We start from the raw sequence: 8815 nt of genomic DNA on the forward strand, positions 1-8815 counted from the left end.
AAAGAAAAGAGGTATAAAAAAAACAAGTAAGAAACCCAAGGTTTTTCTTATCAATGAAGATGAGCCCACTGACGTACCTACTATCAATCCTGATAACATTGAAATCTCTTTTCCCATCTTCTCACCTAAACCTCTGCCTACTAAGCCATCAGCTCAGCAAAAGCAAGCCTCTATTTCTGGACATCAGGAACAAGCCTTTTCTGAACCCAACTTGGGCCCTCAACAATCCAACACTGCTGCTCCAACCATATCCTCTACTGAGCTAGTGCTTGACGCAACTATTGCTCAAATCAACTCCTCTACTGATCAAGTAATTGAAACAGCCACTGCTCTGAACAAGTCCACAACTGAGCAAGTGACTAACGTAATTGCTGCTCACTCTTCCTCAACTCTTGAGCAAACAATGCCTGAGTTCTCTGCCGCTACTGCTGATACTTCCAATACTAAGAAATCTCGCACTGACTCTCAACCTCATATCCAAAATCCTTCAACTCAGAATCAATCATCTGGAATGGACAAGGAACAGGCCACTGAGACTTCTCTTGGGAAAGACAATGCTATCCCAGAGCCACTCATCTTTCTCAACGCCACTGAGTATGGGCAAAAGATTATTCACTTTGGTTTTTCCTTAGTCAATGACATGGCCAAGTCTCAAGCCACCAACTCTGCCACACCTTCCATTGAGCCCACTCAACTTAGCAAAGTCATGCATCTACTGAACGAACTCAAAATCTCAAAGAATTGATGCATGCACAGACTGCCTTAGTCTCTCAGTAAAACTACAAGGTGTTCACTGATAGAATGGCAGAACTGCAACTGCTAATGGTCCATCATATGGATACCCTTGAAGGCAAAATTTCAGCCATCTCAGTTGCCAACTCCAATGCTGCCATATCTGTTGAAGTAACTCAACACTTCCAGCAAATGACCACTGAGCTCGCTAAAGCTCAACATTCTATCACATCTTCATGTGGATGCACCATAGAGCAGGTTGCTGAGGCCATCAGGCTTCTCAACATAAATTGTGCATCGATGGAGACTGAATAAAAGAAGACCTCTGCCATCTTTAACTTTTCTAAAGACACATTTGGGCATGTCAAACACCACACCCAGCAGCGTCATAATTATGACAATGCAATGCTGAGACTGCATCAGCAATCCTATGCCAAGCTCACTGACACACTATTATGGCACATAAAAGCACTCCAATTCCTTCTCAGCAACTTGAGTGCATTAGGCAATGTGCCAGAGGCTAATATGGACGATGGACTGTTAGTTTTCAACGATCTCAAGGATAGTACGAGTGCACTACAAACATACTCTTCTAGACTCACTCGTGTTGTTACCGCTGGTCAATTTCTCCTTTCCTCTTCAACACCCAATTCTGATGCTGGCAAAAAGGGGGAGAAAGAAAAGGGAAAGGCTAAGGAAGAACAAAGGAGTCATTCCACTGAGCAAGGAACCCAACAACAAACTCACTCCTCTTCCGTTGGCCAAATACCACAACAAACTCAGCAGCAAGGAACTTCACAACAATGAAAATCTAAACATGTCCAATATAACACAAAATAGATAGATTCCATTAGATAGCTTTTCTGGCATCTTAGATCTTCTAAACCTGTTTGTATTATGTATTTTTCTGCTGTGTTACTTGTTTGCTATATTATAAGAACGTATCTTTCATATATCATGTGTTGACTATATACTATGTTCATATCCTAATTGCTTAAGTCTTTTAACTGCTATGTTGAACTTGTCTTGACTTACTTACAATTTCTATCACTTAAAACATATTGAACAAATCACTCAACTTAAGAACATAAAATTTATTCAAGTATAAGCCATTGAGTATTTCTTACCCAGCAACCTTGATAACTCAATATCACTTTCAACTCTGGTATCTGAGCACTCATGTTTAATAGAACTTTTTCCAACAAGTATCGAAACTGAGTGAAATAAATATGTTCTTAATTTTGACCAGCTCATGGAACATATTCTTTTTAACTCAGTTTATGCGAAAGATTTAGATATCAGAGAGCGCTGAGTATTTCTTTGTTCAATGTGTTTAAGAAGACATGTAAAAGAGGTCAACATATTGATCAACACAGCATACAATCATAAAGCAATGTAGACAAATAGCACAGTTGATTTAGTGAAGATGCGTTTAACTATTCAATACAAAACATAAGTAAGCATCACATAAGATTGGTTAATTTAAAAGGATAGATGCATGCAAAGTTTTGTATTCAGGGTCAGTACAACAAAAATACATAAGGGAAAGACTACAAGTTTTAACAAAAAGGAATCTAGTCAATCTATTTCTTCTTGTAGTTGAGTTGGGCTTCATGCTCTTTAGCTTTACCCTTTCCCTTGTGTTTTTGCTGACTTCCTGAAGCTTCCTCTGATTGCTGAGTTCGTTGAGCTTGTTCTTTCTCCCCCGTTTTGCCACCATCAGCAGGAGGAGGAATGAAGGTGTCTTCAATGGCAGCTTGAGTTAGGCGTTTAGAGAATGCCTTTAGCTTTCGTGTGCTTTCATTTATGCCGTCAAAAATTGGAACACCATCATCCAGAATAGGACGTGGAATACTGATAGCTGCAGCACTCAGCATACTCAGAATATATGCTTGAGACTTTTCAACCCAGTGTATGCTGTCAGTGAGCATTGCAAAAGCTTGATGAAACATCTTCAGCAAAGACGTATCAAAATACTGACGCTGAGCATTGGAGTGACGCACGTGGTTGAAAGTGACTCGAGCGTACTTCAGGATTTCGTTTATTTTGAGCTGGTCAGTTTCCATCTCTTCCTTGCTTAAGTTTAACAGACGCACAACCTCACTAATTTGCTCAATGGAGCATTGGGAGGAGGAAGAGAGTTGGTGATTGGTTTTCTCCTGCTTAGTGTGAAGCTGGTTGAAGAGTTGATGAACTTCGGCAGAAGTTGCATACATTGTGTTCGCAGCTGACAATTGATGAAGTTGACCCTGTAGAGAGTTCATGTGATTTACCATAGTCAACTGGAGTTCGGCCAGCTTCGTTATAGAGTCCTACCTGGGCTGTTGAGATTGTAATGAAGTCATGACACTCAAAAGATCCTTCAGACCTTTGATCTCAGTAAGAAGCTGAGTGACAGACGAAAGCTGAGTTGGCTCAACATTAATAGACCCAGCGGCATCGGTGTTTGTTTGATGAAGGTCCTGAAGAAAGGCTTGAGCTGAGTCAATGATTCTTCGACCAGACTCAGAGGCAGTGAGATAACTGAAGGATCCATCATTTGTTGGCCCAGATGCCGGAAGAGGAGTAGAACCGAATGGAGGCGGTGTTTGGTTCTGCTTAACATTAGAAGTGCCAGCATGATCAGCGGCTGGTATTGAATTAAGATTTCCAGTAGAAGCTGACTGGATTTGATTCTGCACTTGGATTTATGGAAGAGGAGGATCGGCAGAATGTGTTACTTGCTCAGGGTTAGGCTAAAGCTGACTGGATTTGGGAAGCTGAGAAGGTTCAGTACTAACCTGAGCAGGTAATTCCTTAGCTTGCTCAATATGATGAGTAGCAAGGTCTTCGAGCACTTGCTCGGAATCTTCTTGGTTCAAGGAAGTAGATAAGTCGGCATGTTCCTGAGGCTGAGAAACAGAGGCTTGCTTTTCCTATTGCTCTGGTTGAGACTCAAGAGGATTAGAGAAGAACTTAAGGTGTACTTCTGTTAGGTCAGTAATCTCATCCCTCAGAGGTGAATCACCCATGAGGTCAATGATGGGTGATCGATATGCCTTCCTCTTAAGTCTTCTTAGTTTCTTTATCTTTGGAGGAGTAGGGTCAGCAGGAATGGACTCAATAGAGTCAGTAGGTGAAGTTTCCCTTTGAACAGTGGGATGATTTGCCGTTGGCTCAGCGTCTTCTTCTTCAATCTCCTCAGTGTAGATTGTGCCATGTTGGTCAACGTATGATGGCTCATCATGCTCATCCTCCACTGTTACCTCATCATCGAACTGACCACCCAGTTCTTCTTTTTCTTCAAACTGACCACCCAATTGGTCTTGTTCTTCCTCTTCGTCTGACTATTATTCAGTGTCAATGTCTTGACTCTGTACATAGTGTGAGTTAGGAGGAACGGCGACGTCAGTTGGAAGGGCATTGATGGGTCTTAACTCAAAAGAGAGTTTCTTTTTCTTCCTCAGAGGTTGCTCATCAGCTTCCTCTCTCTCTTCTACCTCAGGCTCAGCTTGCCTTGGTCTTTTCTCAACTGACCTAGGTCCATCCTGACCTTGTTGAGGTTGAGGCTTAGTTCCTCTGGATACAAATTTAAGCTTCTTTGGTGCAGAGACAGCTTCTTTAAAGGTGCTTTGAACAGCTTTCCTCTTTCTTTCCGTCCTTCCCTTTCGAGTCACCATCCCCTCAGTTTCCTGGAAAGTGGCCCCTTTTCCTTTCTTAGGCACAATCGGTTGGTCATATGCCAAACCGAACAGGACAGCAGCTGTAATCTCGGTTCCCCAAGTGTGGATTTCCTCAACCAAGGTCACCTTTTGATCTTTGAGGATTTTGGTGATAATGGAGCCTAGCCTAAGGGTTCCAGTACTTCTTTGAAACCCACCGATTATGAACACAGGCATGTTGATCGGCGTGTAGGTCAGCATATGCCATATGAAACACTGCTCGAAGTTTGTCGCTGAGTTAGTGCAGTTGATTTTGGGGAAGAGAAAATTGGTCAGTATGTAATGGGCCATCTTCTGATGCTGACCCATGGAGGTACTTGAAATTTCTCCTACATGACCAGGAGTTTTACAGAATTCAGCGATGTATTTGGTCTTATATTGGTCACCAGATTTACGAAGTATGGCTCCTTCGTTTTTCAGCTTGAGTAGTGAGGCAAGGTAAGCAGGGTTGATGAAGATATCCTTCCCCTGAACCTTGGTGACCATATAGTCACGGTTATCATCCGCGACTTTTAGGTTGGCGTAGAATTCCTTTACCAGCTCAGGATAAGTAGCCTCGCGTACTGAGAATAGCTTGGTCCAGCCGTTCTTTTTGATCCACTCACAAAAGGGTTGCTCAGCGTCCACAAAGCCCTTTGAAAAACATCGAGAGTGGTCAACCTTATACCCCCTCACGCTCTCGTAGACCGGAGAGTAGGTGCGTTCCACGGTCTTCTTGCCCTTGTCCTTTTGCTATTTTCCCTTCGAAGAGGCAGCTTGGTCAGCTTTGGTTTGCTTGCTTGGCGTAGTGACCTTAGAGTGGTCACGCTGGGCAGGAGATGAAGGATTTTCATCGGAGCGGTTATCAGAGTTATCGGCACCGGAGATATTCAGAGAAACTTTTGTCATGATTCTCAGAGAGGTTTGGGAAGATTGGGAATTTTTAGAGAGAAGATAGGAATACCAGAGATTTCTAAGCGTAAAGAGATAAAAGTGGGAATTCATCCACTATTTATAGAGGTGTTAAGTTGATCTAAAGCGTTGGGTTGTCAATTTGACTTCGAGATCCTCAATCAACAAAGATTCTGGCATTTATGACACATACGGTGCATGTATTTTCTAATTATTGCGCATACGTCATCCTAGGTGGCTATTTAATTCGCGTGTTATGCATTAAATTTTGCAACGGATCTTTTACTCAGTATTAAGGATGTCAAACGTTTAAAATTCTGTGTAGTCAGTGTTGCGCAAGGGATAATTCGTGTGTTCAATCACTCAGTTTAAGATAAACACTCAGCATGTGATAGTTACAAATTTGGCATGATTCACTCAGCATGATAATCAACTCAGCATGTATATATCACATATTATACTTGGAATTTACTGAAGAGGATTAAACATACCAATGGCTTCTCTAAGTATGTTGAATTGCTCACGAGCCAGTGGCTTTGTGAAGATATCAACAAGCTGCTCATCCGTTGGGACATAGGTCAGCTTGATCTCTTTCTTGAGTACATGACCTCTGATGAAGTGATGTCTTATGCTGACATGCTTCATCCTGCTATGCTGGATTGGGTTCTTTGATAGGTCAATGGCACTCTTGTTGTCACATTTGACCTCAATGGTTTTAGTCTGAACACCATAATCTTCAAGTTGTTGCTTAATCCATAGGACTTGAGCAACACAGCTTCCCATAGCAATGTACTCAGCTTCAGTGGTTGACAGGGCTACTGACATCTGCTTCTTGCTGAACCAGGACACAAGACAGCTTCCAAGGAAGTGGCATCCTTCCGAGGTGCTTTTTCGTTCAAGCTTGTCTCGTCCGTAGTCAGCGTCAGTGTATCCAATGAGTGTGAAATCATGAGTATTGGGATACCACAGACCTGCATTCACTGAGCCTTGCAAATATCTAAGGATTCTTTTTACAGCTATGTAATGGGATTCCTTAGGGTTAGATTGATATCTAGCACAATAACATACTGAGAACTGAATGTCCGGCCTACTAGCAGTTAAGTAAAGTAGAGAACCAATCATACCTCGATACAATCTGCTGTCTACTGACTTACCACTTTCGTCAGCGCAGAGGACAGTGTCAGTGCCCATAGGGGTAGATATTGGCTTGCAATTTTCAAGTTCATATTTCTTTAATATCTCCTTAGCATACTTAGTCTGACTGATGAAGATGCCATTTTTCCCTTGTTTGATTTGAAGTCCAAGGAAGAAGGTGAGTTCTCCCATCATTGACATTTCAAACTCAGTCTGCATCTGCTTACTAAATTTCTTGCACATTGACTCGTTAGTGGCACCAAAAATAATGTCATCAACATATATCTGAGCCAATAGGGTATCTTTACCCTTTCTCTTAATGAATAAGGTTGTATCAGATTTACCTTTGACATAATTTCTAGTCAGTAGGAAACTGGTCAGCCTCTCATACCAAGCACGTGGTGCTTGCTTGAGACCATACAGAGCCTTTTTGAGCTTATAAATGTGGTTTGGGAACTTGGGATCCTCAAACCCTGGAGGCTGATTAAAATAGACTTCCTCGTTTATAACTCCATTAAGAAATGCACTCTTAACATCCATTTGAAACAATTTAAAATTCATATAACTTTCATAAGCACATAAAATTCGTATAGCCTCTAGCCTTGCCACTGGGGCGAAGGTCTCACCATAGTCAATACCTTCTTGCTGACTGTAGCCCTGAGCTACAAGTCTTGCTTTGTTCCTGACCATGTTCCCTTGTTCATCCATCTTGTTTCGAAAGACCCATCTTGTTCCTATGGTCTTCTGGCTTTTTGGTTTTGGCACTAAGTCCCATACTTCATTTCTTCTGAACTGATCAAGTTCTTCTTGCATTGCATTCATCTAGAACTCATCATACTCAGCTTCAGCAAAGTTCTTTGGTTCCTGAATAGAGATGAATGCTACGTTGCTGAGGTATCTCTTGAGTTGATTTCTTGTCATCAAGGTGTTCTCAGCGGCATCAAGAATGGCACTCTCTGAGTGTCCTCTTGGTATTCTGATCTCTTTTGGTCGATTGATGTCTTGTGCTGGTTGTGTTTCAACAATCTCTGCAGGTGTAGACTGGTCAGTGAAAACAATTTGAGTTTCGCTTTTACCTTTGGTAAGCCCTTGAGGCAACGACTCAGCGGCTGTTGCTTGGTCAGCGGGAGCTGAGTGGGGATCATCCTCAGTCAGCTACATGTCTCTTCCTGCAGGGTTAGTTTCATCGAACTCAACGTGTACTGACTCTTCTAAGACCTAAGTTCGTTTATTGAAAACTCAGTATGCTTTGCTGTTTGTTGAGTAGCCTAAAAAGATAGCTTCATCAGCTTTTGAGTCAAACTTAGCTAGGCTGTCTTTGGTATTTAGAATAAAAAATTTGCAACCAAAGGCACGAAAATATCCAATGTTGGGCTTTCGTCCTTTCCAAAGTTCGTAGGGAGTCTTCTTTAATATGGGTCTAACTAGAGCCCTATTAAGTATGTAGCACGCTGTGTTGACAGCTTCTCCCCAAAAGTACTTTGGAAGCCTATGCTCACTCAGCATTGTCCTGGCTATTTCAACCAAGGTTCTGTTTTTCCTTTCAACAACCCCATTTTGTTGAGGCGTTCTAGGAGCAGAAAAATTGTGGTCAATGCTGTTGGCTTCACAGAATTCAACAAACTATTGGTTCTTGAATTCTACACCATTATCACTTCGGATGTGAGCTAACTTAAGGTCTTTATCATTTTCAAGTTTTCTTACTAAATTTGAAAATGTCTCAAAGGTTTCATCCTTGCTACTCAGCAAGATGATCCAAGTGTACCGAGAAAAGTCATCTACAATGACCAAGGAAAATCTTCTACCACCCAAGCTCAGCGGCTGGACTGGACCGAAGAAATCCAAGTGTAGTAACTCTAATGGACACTTAGTTGAGACAATGTTTTTACTATGAAAAGATTGTTTGGTTTGTTTTCCAGCTTGACAAGCATGGCATAGTTGATCTTTTTCAAACTTAAGTTCTGGCAGTCCCTCAACTAATTGCTTTCTTGCTAATTTGGCCAGGAGGTCCATGCTTACATGACCAAGTCTCCTGTGCCATAGCCAGGAATTTTCTTCCTTTGAGACTAAGCATACAGTTTTTGAAAACTTATTTTCTAAGTTCAGCATAAAGACATTATCAATACGAGGGGCAGTTAAAATCAACTCATTTGTTTTACCCTCGAATATTTTACATCCAGTGTCATCAAATATAACTTTTCTCCCATTGTCATATAGCTGAGCTACGCTGAGTAAGTTATATTTGAGTCCGCTGACTAGGGAGACTGACTCAATAGTAGGATTACCACCGATGGTTCCTGACCCTACTATCTTACCCTTTTTGTTGTCTCCAAATCTTACACTTCCACCTCGTTTAC

Source organism: Euphorbia lathyris, chromosome 7 (genome assembly GCF_963576675.1).
Source record: "Euphorbia lathyris chromosome 7, ddEupLath1.1, whole genome shotgun sequence".
NCBI classification, from domain to species: domain Eukaryota; kingdom Viridiplantae; phylum Streptophyta; class Magnoliopsida; order Malpighiales; family Euphorbiaceae; genus Euphorbia; species Euphorbia lathyris.